Here is a 15,000-nt window from a genome sequence, read left to right as displayed (position 1 = left end):
ATAAATTTATAAATTAAAAAAAATTAAAAAAAATTAAAAAAACAAAAAAAATAACATTTATAAAAAAAAAAAAAAAAAAAATGGAATGGGCATAGGCGCCACTCCTAGTGGCGACTTGCCCTACCCATTAAGGGTAGGCGCCAACTAGGGTGGCGCCTAAGGGTAAAATTTGGCCAAAAATGGTCATTTGTGTAATTATTTTGAAAATTGGTATATTTTTGAAATTTTTTTGAAATTTTTGGATATTTAAAAAAAAAATTTCATAAAATAATAGATTATTTAAATATATATAAAGATAAAATAGGTATTTTTTATAAAATATAGGGGTATAAGGATAAATGTAGGGGTATAAGGTAAAATTTTGATGCACAAAATATAATATGCTTTGGCCCTAAGCCCAATCACCCATAATGGAAGGTGCACAAGGAAACCGAGTCATATCCTTTCCTGCAGCTAGGACGTGAAACTGTGAAGAGGATAAACGACAAGGAAACACGCTTATGTATCAAGACAAAAGCGCTTAAAGAAAAAGCTCCAAGCATCAATCACCATGGTATCACGTTTGGAAATACCGGCATCATCGCGTTGGCATCGGAGGAAAACCGCGTACATCGCAAATCGGCTTCCAATCTTTATCATCCTCGGGTTCGATACAGGTCGAAGCGAGAAAAAACAGAGAAATTGAAAAGAAAAAATTCTTATCGATACATACCGGAGAGCAATCGAGATCCTTGATTTCATGTTTTCCAATCAATGCGGATGGTAATCGCTTCTTAAATCGATCCGTGTTGGGATCGCCATAACTCGTAAAATCAATACCAACTTCAAAGGTACGAGCTTCTCGATCTGTTCCAATTCTTCAAGGCTTCTCTCTTTTTGAGAATTCGTTCTCCTCTTCTCTGTGCTCTAAGCTGCCACTGCCGTCGTGTTGCGGTTGAAATGTTGCAGGTTGAAGGTTCACATTGCAGAAGGAAGAAAGCTCGGGTTGGAGAATGAAGAAGAATCTATTGGTGCAGAACCAAGAGGAAGCTCTTGGTGCAGAATCCTGAAGATGAAGCTTCTGCAGAAGAAATTCTTGGTATAGCGTGAAGAAGAATGTAGAGTCTGGGAGTGAAAAATGAAGTCCCCCAGGTTGAAGGAGATGATGGATCAAAATGCAGAAAAACGAAAAAAACTCCCTCCAACTTGTAAGTGCAGAATCCTTTTATAGAGGTTTAGAATGGTAGTGAAATTCGGATTTAATTGCAATCCAAATTCACTTCAAATTACCTTTGAATTAGGAGTTAGCTGGAAATGCATTAGCTGTCAAAGCTTTTTTGTTATTAGTCTGTTAGTTTGTTAGAGTTAGTTATAGGTTAGTTATCCATCTATTAAAATGTTAGTTAATTAGTTAGTTAAGTCAGAAAATTGGTTTTCATTCTGTTAGATTAATTTGAAATTGCTCTGGTTAAAAAACCTGTTATTAATTGAGTTTCTAACATGTTGTTAAGCTGAATGACTCACTACCGTTAAGTTATGTTATGTTAGTTTTTCAATTCCAAAATACTGTTAGGTCCTGCTTTTTCTGTTAGAAGTTATGCCCTGCTATTGTTAAAATGGTTCAAGTCAGTTAGAAGCAATGAGTTGATTGTTAGTGTTTAGTGGTCAGAACATTAATTAGTATTAAATTAACTTTACTAGTTGCACTTGATTAGTCGGTGGTTATGACTATTATTCTGAACTAATGACAGTTGAAATGAGAGCGATTAAATTAAAGTTAGTATTTTGAACTTGTGTGTTAATTATTGGTTATTGATATGGATGTTGAACATCTTGAATGTTTGAATTAAATTATTAATGATTTGAATTATGGCTATCCAAAATTGAAATCTTGTCGATGATCTTTGACTTGGAAACTAAATGATGGAAATATGTTATCCATGGGTTGCTATGCTAATAAGGTTTCTTATGAAGAAAGTTTGTTAATTGTTAGGTTTTCTGTTAGTTATATTAGGGATTCATTTAATATTAGTTAGTGAATCAGGGGTGACTGGTTGTTATTATGTGATGGCCCGAGGGTACAGACCTGCTGAACAGGTTTCATTTGATTGCAGATTAAGTTCAACTACATGCAGGTCGTGGTAATGGATAGCTTGGTGTGATGAATGGAAAATTTGGCATGCTATTTGATTTGTCATAAGTGTTGTACATGTGTGATTCAAGGTGTTGGTGGTTTAATGCAAGTATGGACTGCAGAGCAAGGCATGGCTTTACAATTTGCACTTTTTTTGGTAAGTTTGCATGTATAATTGGATGTGTAGAGAGCTGCATTGCTTGAATGTTCATTACCGTGTTATGTGCTAGGATGTTGTGAGCAATGCAGGTTTTTGATGTATGGTGTTGCTTGTAGTTTGGATGCAAATAGTTATTGTTGTTAAGCCATATTTGATTGTTAACTACTTGCCAATTTGCTTTGCAGCTTTAATTTGGGATGGCTTGCTGCTAAGTTGTCGATTTTGTTGTCGTGTCCTACTGCTTAGGGTTGCGGTCTACGACATGGCAGGTTGTTTAGATATCATTGGTGGAAAGCACCGAGAGAAAGTCATGCTGTAATGTAGAAGATTGAAGTGTAAATCAAGTTGAAATTGTATTGAATTATTATATGAATTGAAAGGTTCGTTTTATGAATAAAGAAACATTAAGTGTTAATTTAAATGTTGAAACACATGAATTAGAATGAGTTAAAAGTCATATTGGAATGTAAATTGAAAGATGGATTTCATGTCGATGCAAACTCATGTGTACAAAAAGGTTGATGATTGGAATAGATACTTGAACCATAGATAATAGATATGGACACTGGATCATCTAAAATAACCCAAAACTAAACCAAAGATCAACTTAAAAGTTAAAATCAATTAAAATCCAATTAAAATCAATTAAAATCCAATTAAAATTAGAATCAAATTGATTTAAAATTGGAATTAATTTGATATACAAATAGATTTAAAAACAAATCTAAAATCAAATCGGAATTCCACCATTAAATCGAATTTAGACTTATCTCGAAATTAATCAATTTGAAATTAAAGATCAATTAAAATCAAGTTACAAATCCCAAATCTAAATAAAATTTAAATTCAAATTAGAATCTATTTTTGCAATAAAAATCAATGCGGCATTAATCGCAAGACCATGATGGACATAACAATAAAGTGAGTCGAAGGGCCATAGAGAATGATCAATGTCGCTAAAGTCGAGACAAGATGGACTCGGGGAAGGATGGTTGACTTTGGTCAACTAGTTGACCAAAAAATCAACTAATGACCTCAATCAACTGTTTGTATTAGATTAGGGTTTCAATCAATTACCAACTTTGAGTCAGCGTGAATACGTATGAATGAAGTATGAATATGCACAGATGAATTTTAGGTGAGATGAAAAGTAAAAAGGGGAGGGCAAATTTTGGGGTACGACACCTAGGAGTACCTAGCATACTTTGTGTGTTAATATCTTCCCTCTATGTAACCAACCTCCTTACCTGTAATCTCTGATATTTTATTAGTTTTGATTTGAAAACTTATTATCTTTGGGTTTTGTTCGTACTTTTTGTAACACCCATCTAAAATACCCCAAATACTTAATTAAAATAACAATATATCAATCAGAGTAATATGCAATCAAGGGTGTCACACAATTATTTCGCACCATTCATCATAATATTTAGTCATGCTCATTATTTATCAAATAAAACAGTTGCATAGTACGCAGCGGATAGAGATCAAATCGATCATTCAAAACATGCAACATACTACATGTAAACTGGTTCAACAATCATCAACAACACAATTAAAATGTTCCCTCCCGATGTTACATCTATCAGAGCATGACCCACTAAGGAGACTACACTAGACTCCAAGCATTAGCTTCTACTCAACTCATTGCTCGTTACCTGAAAAATAGTTGTAAGGGTGAGTTCCTCAATCGATATAATAAGCATTATAAAATATCATGTCATGTTAAGTAATTTAACACATGAATCACCCTAATCATATCACACATTCAGTAACGGCACATCAACCCAATTATCATACTCAATACCAACAAAATTCATATTCATACTCAATGTCAACACAACCACACGTATAATATTGGAATACATCCATTCATATTATACGCCATACATACATTATGCAATGAGACTCCACACATGCGGTACCGACTATTCTTGAACATATAGTTCAAGCTCACCGATCAATCCAGATACGGCTACTAAGCTCACTAGTCCCACTCATTTGAGACCTAGTGACTCACTCACTAATTCCTCACCATGGGAATTAGCTACAGCCCCAAAGGCTATGCTATGCACACTAATCACCTAGCATGCAAACATCAACAACAAATCCACAATGATTCACTCACTAATTCCTCACCATGGGAATTAGCTACAACCCCAAGGGCTATGCTATGCACGCTAATCATCTAGCAATGCAACATCAACAACAATCCACAATGGACATATGCTCACACTCTAAGCCATACAACAGTCCATTCACAAATACATGCATGATATATACATTCACAACATTATGCATATCATCATACATCATCAACACATGTATCAAACACCATATCATGTCAAATAATTAATCACAGTATTAGCACACTCTACTAATACCCTTACTACTCAAAACAACGGGAAAAAATCCCTATTTCATCATCCGCCAACATATGCCAACCATCAATTAAGTACACAACATTTAAAAACACCAATTTTCCACTCTGCAACAGTGTTAACCGGTTAACGCCCTGGGTTAACCGGTTAACGCAGCACAAACACGCTTCCTGTCCAAAACTTAACAGTGTTAACCGGTTAACGCCCTGGGTTAACTGGTTAACGCCCTGGGTTAACTGGTTAACGCAGCACAAACAGCAATATCTCAGCAATCACAACAGTGTTAACCGGTTAACACCCTGGGTTAACCGGTTAACGCAGACAAAACAGTAATTATTCAAAATACATAGCAGTGTTAACCGGTTAACACCCTGGGTTAACCGGTTAACGCAAGACAGAAGCTGTTCCTGCGCTAACACAAAGCAGAATGCAGAATTCTCCGCATTTTCCGCCATTGGAGGACTTCCGGACCTCCGATTCCAATTCCGTAAAAAGCTACACGTCCAGCAAATTACGACACACACCATTATCGATTCAATTACAGTTTTCACATAACTTATTCATCAAAATTTCTCAGCATTCCAAATCCCAATTAGGGTCAATTCAAGGTTTATCACTACCCATTACATGCTAACCCATAATACCCATTAAACGACGATAACCCCCCTTACCTGATTAATCCGGCAGATCTTTGAGCTCCAAGCTTTTCTCTTCTCCAACCTTTGCCCTTGCTCTTCCTCTTTGCCCTTTCTCCACTTTCCACTTTTCAGCCGCTTCTCTGTTTCACGTAAAACTCTTTTTACCAAATGGGATTCTTTTTCCTTATTTCCAACTTATATATTATTCCAATAATAATATTCCAATAATAAAATAACCCAATTATCTAATTAAATTAATAAATATATTATTAACTTAATTTAAATAATTATCATATTATTATCGGGGTGTTACAACTCTCCCCCACTAAAAAAAGTTTTCGTCCTCGAAAACATACCTCAAGCGAATAACTCCGGATAAGACTCCTTCATCTGACTCTCCAGTTCCCAAGTCACATTGCCACCTGCTGGTCCTCCCCAAGCTACCTTCACCAAGGCAATCTCTTTACCCCGCAACTGCTTCAACTCTCGATCCTCGATCCTCATAGGTGATGTTTCAACAGTCAGGTTATCTCTCACCTGTACATCATCTACTTGGACTACATGCGACGAATCATGAATGTACCTCCTCAACTGAGACACATGAAAAACCTCATGCAAATTCGCAAGCGACGGCGGTAAAGCGATACGATAGGCTACTTCCCCTATTCTCTCCAAAATCTGATAAGGACCAATAAATCGAGGTGTCAACTTCTTCGACTTCAAAGCTCGACCAACACCAGTTATCGGAGTGACACGAAGAAACACATGATCTCCCTCTTGGAACTCAAGTGACTTCCTCCTCTTGTCATGATAACTCTTCTGACGACTCTGAGCAATTCTCATCTTCTCCTGAATCATCTTAATCTTTTCCGTAGTTTGTTGAACAATCTCCGGCCCAACCACAACACTCTCACCGGACTCATACCAACATAAAGGTGTCCGACATCTCCTACCATACAAAGCTTCAAACGGTGCCATACCAATGCTCGAATGAAAACTATTGTTGTAGGTAAACTCAATCAAAGGTAAATAACAATCCCAAGCGCCTCCCTTTTCCAAAACACAAGCCCTCAAAAGATCCTCTAGTGACTGAATCGTCCTCTCAGTCTGACCATCAGTCTGCGGATGATATGTAGAACTCAATCTCAGCTTAGTTCCCAAAGCCCTCTGCAAACCTTCCCAGAACTTCGATGTAAATCTAGGATCTCTGTCCGAAACAATACTCGACGGAATACCATGCAAACTTACAATCTTCTCAATATACAACTCGGCTAATCTCTCTAACGGATAATCCATTCTGATCGGAATGAAATGAGCCGATTTCGTCAATCTATCAACAATCACCCAAATAGCTTCAAAATTCTTAATTGTTCTCGGTAACCCAGAAACAAAGTCCATACTGATACTATCCCACTTCCACTCTGGAATAGCCAACGGTTGCATTAGCCCAGACGGCTTCTGATGCTCAATCTTTGACTTCTGACAAGTCAAACAGGAATAAACAAAACTCGCAATTTCTCTTTTCATTCCCGGCCACCAAAATAACTTTTTCAAATCATGATACATCTTCGTAGCTCCAGGATGAATACTCAAGCCACTACGATGTCCTTCCTCCAGAATACTCTTCTTAAGTTCGGTAACATCCGGAATACACACCCGATTACCAAATTTCAAAACACCATTCTCATCAACTCTGAATTCACCACCTTGACCTTGATTCACTAGAGTCAACTTATCAACCAAAAGCACATCGGATTTCTGACCCTCTCTAATCTCATCCAGAATACCACTCGTTAACTTCAACATTCCCAATTTAACACTATTGTGAGTACTCTCACACACCAAACTCAAGTCTCTAAACTGCTCAATTAAATCCAATTCCCTAACCATTAACATAGACATATGCAATGATTTCCGACTCAATGCATCAGCTACTACATTTGCTTTACCCGGATGGTAATTCAAACCAAAGTCATAATCCTTCAGAAACTCTAACCATCTCCTCTGTCTCATATTCAGCTCTTTCTGATCAAACAAATACTTTAAACTTTTATGGTCACTGAAAACTTCAAATCTTGACCCGTACAAATAATGCCTCCATAACTTCAGAACAAATACCACAGCTGCCAACTCTAAATCGTGTGTCGGATAGTTCCTCTCATGAACCCTCAGTTGTCTCGAAGCATAAGCTATAACTTGCTTATTCTGCATCAACACACCACCCAAACCCAACAATGAAGCATCACAGTAAACCTCAAACAGTTCCGACGGACTCGGTAATATCAGAATAGGAGCAGTAGTTAACCTTCTCTTTAACTCTTGGAAACCTTCTTCACATTTTGAGTCCCAAACAAATGCTTGCCCCTTTCTAGTCAGCATCGTCAACGGTAACGCCAACTTAGAAAATCCCTCAATGAACTTCCTATAATAACCAGCCAATCCAAGGAAACTTCGAATCTCAGCAACAGACTTCGGAGCTTCCCACTGAGATACCGCTTCTATCTTAGAAGGATCAACAGCAACACCACCTCTTGAAATCACATGACCAAGAAAACTAACCTCTTCTAACCAAAATTCACACTTCAACAGTTTAGCAAATAACTTCTTTTCTCGTAGAACTCCTAAAACTACTCTCAAATGTTCAGCATGCTCTTCTTCAGATTTCGAATACACCAAAATGTCATCAATAAACACCACAACAAACTTATCTAGGTACGGATGGAAAATCCTATTCATATACTCCATGAATACTCCAGGCGCATTAGTCACACCAAAAGGCATTACAGAACACTCATAATGTCCATACCTTGTTCTGAAAGCAGTCTTCGGAATATCCTCAGTTTTCACACGTATCTGATGATACCCAGATCTCAAATCTATCTTGCTGAACACACTCGCACCAACCAACTGATCCATCAAATCATCAATCCTCGGCAAAGGATACCGATTCTTGATCGTCACTTTGTTCAGTTGCCTGTAGTCCATACACAACCTCATAGTACCCTCTTTCTTCTTAACCAATAACACTGGTGCACCCCACGGTGACACACTCGGACGAATAAATTTCTTATCCAACAGATCTTCCAGTTGACTCTTCAATTCAGCTAACTCAACAGCAGACATACGGTACGGAGCCATCGATATCGGTCTAGTACCAGGTGCCAAATCAATCGAGAACTCAACTTCACGCTCTGGCGGTAATTCATTCACTTCTTCAGGAAACAAATCAGGAAAATCACACACCACGGCTAGATCGCAAATCACCGGTTTATCTTTAGTCTCCAAAGTCCCTAACAGCATAAACAACTCTGCCCCATCTGTTACTGCCTCATTCACCTGCCTGGCTGATAGAAACAAACTCTTTCCTTCCTCAATCTCAGGAATTATCACAGTCTTATCAAAACAGTTGATAGAAACTCGGTTAAACACCAACCAGTTCATACCCAAGATAACATCAATCTGCACTAGTGGAAGACACACAAGGTCTATCCCAAAGTCTCTACCAAAAATACTCAAAGGACAATTTAAACAAACTGAAGTAGTAGTCACTGAACCCTTCGCAGGAGTATCAATCACCATACTACCATGCATCTCAGATATCTCTAACTTAAGTTTCACAGCACAATCCAAAGATATAAAGGAATGAGTAGCACCTGTGTCAATAATAGCTACAAGAGGAAAGCCATTAATATAACACGTACCTCGGATCAAACGATCATCTGCAGAAGTCTCAGAACCCGATAAGGCAAAGACCTTGCCTCCTGACTGATTCTCTTTCTTCGGCTTAGGATACTGTGGACTGATATGACCCACCTCTCCACAGTTGAAACAAGTTACAGTCTTCAACCGGCACTCTGCAGCCAAATGACCACCTTTGCCACACTTGAAACACTTCATCTCAGCACTGGTACACTCATGGACACGATGTCCAGCCCGACCACATCTATAACACTTAACAGGGGCACTAGAGTCTCCCCCACTAGGCCTCTTCATCCCACTCTGCTTCTGAAAACCTTTGCCAGCTGCATACGGTTTTCCACGATCATTTTGATTCTTGCCTTTCCTATCAACCCTTTGCTGATAGCTCTCTGCTCTGGCTTTGGAATCCTGTTCAAAAATCCTGCAACAGTCAACCAAGTCAGAAAACACTCTGATCCGCTGATATCCAATAGCCTACTTGATCTCAGGACGCAACCCGTTCTCAAACTTCACACATTTCGAAAATTCTCCAGCAGCCTCATTATAGGGAGTGTAATACTTTGACAACTCTGTGAACTTAGCAGCATACTCAGTAACAGATCGATTGCCCTGCTTCAATTCTAAGAACTCTATCTCTTTCTTTCCTCTGACATCCTCTGGAAAGTACTTCCTCAGGAATCTCTCTCTGAACACAGCCCAAGTGATCTCAGTATTCCCAGCAGTTTCCAACTCAGTGCGGGTAGCAACCCACCAATCATCTGCTTCCTCTGACAGCATATGCGTACCGAACCTGACCTTCTGGTTATCGGCACACTCCGTCACTCGGAAGATCCTCTCTATCTCCTTCAACCACTTCTGAGCACCATCTGGATCGTATGCTCCCTTGAACATTGGAGGATTGTTCTTCTGGAACTCACTCAATTGACGAGCAGCTCCCATGCCTACAACATTCGGATTCCCTCCAAGTACTCCAGCTAGCATACCCAGAGCCTCAACAATCGCAGCATCGTCTCTACCTCTTCCAGCCATCTCTATTCTGAAAACCCAACAAGCTAAAACAATAAGTACTGATAGGGTTACACAACACCTATCCCGTACAGGGAAACAGAATAATTACAACTCGACTCGACCGACTATGCTCTGATACCACTAATGTAACACCCATCTAAAATACCCCAAATACTTAATTAAAATAACAATATATCAATCAGAGTAATATGCAATCAAGGGTGTCACACAATTATTTCGCACCATTCATCATAATATTTAGTCATGCTCATTATTTATCAAATAAAACAGTTGCATAGTACGCAGCGGATAGAGATCAAATCGATCATTCAAAACATGCAACATACTACATGTAAACTGGTTCAACAATCATCAACAACACAATTAAATGTTCCCTCCCGATGTTACATCTATCAGAGCATGACCCACTAAGGAGACTACACTAGACTCCAAGCATTAGCTTCTACTCAACTCATTGCTCGTTACCTGAAAAATAGTTGTAAGGGTGAGTTCCTCAATCGATATAATAAGCATTATAAAATATCATGTCATGTTAAGTAATTTAACACATGAATCACCCTAATCATATCACACATTCAGTAACGGCACATCAACCCAATTATCATACTCAATACCAACAAAATTCATATTCATACTCAATGTCAACACAACCACACGTATAATATTGGAATACATCCATTCATATTATACGCCATACATACATTATACAATGAGACTCCACACATGCGGTACCGACTATTCTTGAACATATAGTTCAAGCTCACCGATCAATCCAGATACGGCTACTAAGCTCACTAGTCCCACTCATTTGAGACCTAGTGACTCACTCACTAATTCCTCACCATGGGAATTAGCTACAGCCCCAAAGGCTATGCTATGCACACTAATCACCTAGCATGCAAACATCAACAACAAATCCACAATGATTCACTCACTAATTCCTCACCATGGGAATTAGCTACAACCCCAAGGGCTATGCTATGCACGCTAATCATCTAGCAATGCAACATCAACAACAATCCACAATGGACATATGCTCACACTCTAAGCCATACAACAGTCCATTCACAAATACATGCATGATATATACATTCACAACATTATGCATATCATCATACATCATCAACACATGTATCAAACACCATATCATGCCAAATAATTAATCACAGTATTAGCACACTCTACTAATACCCTTACTACTCAAAACAACGGGAAAAAATCCCTATTTCATCATCCGCCAACATATGCCAACCATCAATTAAGTACACAACATTTAAAAACACCAATTTTCCACTCTGCAACAGTGTTAACCGGTTAACGCCCTGGGTTAACCGGTTAACGCAGCACAAACACGCTTCCTGTCCAAAACTTAACAGTGTTAACCGGTTAACGCCCTGGGTTAACCGGTTAACGCAACACAAACAGCAATATCTCAGCAATCACAACAGTGTTAACCGGTTAACACCCTGGGTTAACCGGTTAACGCAGACAAAACAGTAATTATTCAAAATACATAGCAGTGTTAACCGGTTAACACCCTGGGTTAACCGGTTAACGCAAGACAGAAGCTGTTCCTGCGCTAACACAAAGCAGAATGCAGAATTCTCCGCATTTTCCGCCGTTGGAGGACTTCCGGACCTCCGATTCCAATTCCGTAAAAAGCTACACGTCCAGAAAATTACGACACACACCATTATCGATTCAATTACAGTTTTCACACAACTTATTCATCAAAATTTCTCAGCATTCCAAATCCCAATTAGGGTCAATTCAAGGTTTATCACTACCCATTACATGCTAACCCATAATACCCATTAAACGACGATAAACCCCCCTTACCTGATTAATCCGGCAGATCTTTGAGCTCCAAGCTTTTCTCTTCTCCAACCTTTGCCCTTGCTCTTCCTCTTTGCCCTTTCTCCACTTTCCACTTTTCAGCCGCTTCTCTGTTTCACGTAAAACTCTTTTTACCAAATGGGATTCTTTTTCCTTATTTCCAACTTATATATTATTCCAATAATAATATTCCAATAATAAAATAACCCAATTATCTAATTAAATTAATAAATATATTATTAACTTAATTTAAATAATTATCATATTATTATCGGGGTGTTACACTTTTCCCCTTTCCTTTGAAAATAATAAAAGTGCGGTGGCGACTCTGATTTTTAATTGAAACGTCGGGTTTATCCATAGCTCGATGGTCACAAATGCACCAGTACAGTATGGGAATGGTTTTCCAAGGAAGAAGGAACACGATGCTAACGCTATTTCGCAAGAGAACCATAGGATATCTCTGAGAAACAATCAATGTCACCAACATGTGGCGCCATTTCCTTCAGTTATTAATCATGCTCCGCTTGTTCAAATGGCACCAAGTTATCAACCACGTTTTCAACAACGTACCAATCAATAGCATCAACATAATCGTATCTAGAGACCTGCACAATTTGATGCAATTCGGATGTCCTATGCGGAATTATTTCATGCTTTGATATAGAAGAACTTTGTGCAAATAAGAACTCCACTAGCTGTTCCGAAAGAGCTTCCATGGTGGTATAAACCTGATCATCATTGTGAATTCCATCAAGGTGTACCTAGTCATGATATTGAGAATTGTTTAGCTTTGAAAGTTGAGTTGAGAAGATTAATGCAAAGTGGTATTTTGTCTTTTAAAGACTCTGGTTCCAATGTGCAAGCCAATCTGTTTCCTAAACATGGTGGTGCAACTATAAATTTGGTTGAAGGGTGTCTTGGAAAGTACCATGTTTTTTATGTTAATCTGATCAGAAAATCCTAGGTCAAGATGCACGCAACATCGTGTGAGTTGAGCTATTATGAGCATGATCATGCTTCTTGCCACATCAGGTCAAGAAACCCTCGAGGGTGTGTTGTGGTAAAAAGAGACTTGCAAGAGATGTTTGATCAAAATCTTATTCAGATTACGAGGGATATGGATGAAGATGGACATGAGGTAAACGTCATAGTTCCCCATTTTAATATCCCAGAACTAGTTTTGATTGCATATAATAGTCAAGAGTCTATTGTTTCTCCGTTGGTCATTCGTTTGGCGGGTCTTACACCCTATGAGTCTGATAAAGGTGTTGCTTACAAGTACAATGCTACCATGTTGGAAGATGGAAAAGAAGTCCATATTCCTTCCCTTTCTTCTGTTGTGAACATTGCTGATGAAAGTGGTATGACCCGAAGTGGTCGAGTATTTGCTTCTACGACTCCTAAAAGAATTGAAGATACTTTAGTCTGTAGGAAAACTCATGTGGAAACTCTTGTTGTGAAGTCTAGCCAATCCAACAATATGAATAAGAATTCTGATCAGGATGAAGTGTTAAAATTGATTAAAAGGAGTGAATCCAATGTGGTGGATCAATTATTGCACACCCTGTCCAAGATATATGTCCTATCTTTACTGATGAATTCAGAAGCACATCGAGAAGCTTTGCAGAAGGTCCTGGAGCAAGCCTTTGTGGATCACGGTGTAACAATTGGTCAGTTTGATGGCATTTTGGCCAATATTACCGCATGTAACAATCTGAGCTTCAGTAATGAAGAATTTACCGAGCAGGGGAGGAACCATAACTTGGCTAAGCACATCTCTATGAACTGTCAATAAGATTCCTTGTCCAATATGCTGATGCACATTGGCTCTTCTCTGAATGTTATGCCCAAGTTTACTCTGCCCAAGCTCTCCCATCAAGGTGATCCAATGAGGTTTAGTAGGGTTGTTGTGAAAGCCTTCGATGGCTCCAGGAAGACCTTAATTGGGGAAGTTGATCTCCCAATGAAGATAGGTATGTGTTTATTTCAGATCACTTTTCAAGTGATGGACATTCATCCCGCCTACAGTTGTCTCTTAGGACGTCCATGGATTCATGAAGTTGGGGCATTGATATCAAATCTCCATCAAAAGTTAATGTTTGTGAAGAATGGGAAGTTAGTGATCGTGGGTGGCGAGCAGGCCATGTTGGTGAGTCATCTCTCTTCATTTTCCTACATTGATGCGAGGAAGTTGTGGGAACTCCGTGTCAAGCTCCTTCTGTTGATAATAATGTTGTTAAGAAGAAGGGAGCGTCCATGACTTATTTGAAAGACGCATAACAAGTGTAGAATGGTCAATCTTCTAGATGGGGATAAGTTGTCGAACTTCCTGAGAACAAGAACAGAGCTGGTTTGGGCTTTTTGCCTACTTCAACCCAAAGAGATTTGAAGCGAATTTAGGAAGTGTTTCACAGTTCTAGCTTTATACATTCTGAAATTCTGGTATCAGATATGAGATGTCGAAGGTAATGTCACGACACTAATATCTGAACAACAAGTGAAATATGAACAGAATAAAAACCAGGAAACAATTGAAAAATGACACAAGCAATTGTTAACCCAGTTCAGTGCAAACATACCTACGTCTGGGGGCTACCAAGCCAGGAAGGAAATCCACTAAACAGAATTAGTTCAAAGACTCTCAGCAAACAACTTCAAGTTACAGTCTTTTCACCTAATCTCTACCCGTGTGATTTCTATCTAAGAACTCTTAGACATGAGCCCCTACTCACTCCCCCTCAATCACATCAGTGATACTAGAACAAATACCAAAAAGAAAGAAGACACACTTCAAGGACACGCACTTGATCTTGCTTAAAAGCTTCAATCAAGTAAACAAATACACTCGTACTTCAAAGCTTAGAGTGGACAAATTATAACTCAAAAACTCAGTCCAATTCACACATCAACAAGATGGATGAATGGCTCACAATTCACAAACGCACACAAGACCAAAACCCTAATACTCACTCACTTCACCGTTCGTGTTTCTTGTCTCTAAAACAAGGTTTACATAGTCTTTAAATAGAAGCTTTCTAAATGGGCCTGGGCAGCATGAAACCCTAATTCTATTTATTGCGTATTCCCTAAGAAATAGCAGCGAATCATTCCTTTTTGGGAAACAAAATAGTCTGGCTTTAA

At 38.7% G+C, this 15,000-nt stretch overlaps 1 long non-coding RNA gene across 1 annotated transcript; it reads left to right on the top strand.

Annotated features, from left to right (window-relative positions):
* The first annotated feature begins 439 nt into the window (after nucleotides 1–439).
* LOC127119101 (uncharacterized) lies at nucleotides 440–2,688 on the top strand. The gene is made up of 4 exons (XR_007802625.1): nucleotides 440–830; nucleotides 949–1,187; nucleotides 2,094–2,270; nucleotides 2,459–2,688. It is a non-coding gene; the product is annotated as an uncharacterized LOC127119101 (long non-coding RNA).
* Nucleotides 2,689–15,000: the final 12,312 nt, after the last annotated feature.

Source organism: Lathyrus oleraceus, chromosome 2, assembly GCF_024323335.1.
Source record: "Lathyrus oleraceus cultivar Zhongwan6 chromosome 2, CAAS_Psat_ZW6_1.0, whole genome shotgun sequence".
NCBI lineage: Eukaryota > Viridiplantae > Streptophyta > Magnoliopsida > Fabales > Fabaceae > Lathyrus > Lathyrus oleraceus.
The sequence above is the reverse complement of the archived record's forward strand: the minus strand, read 5'-3'. Positions and strand labels throughout refer to the sequence as shown.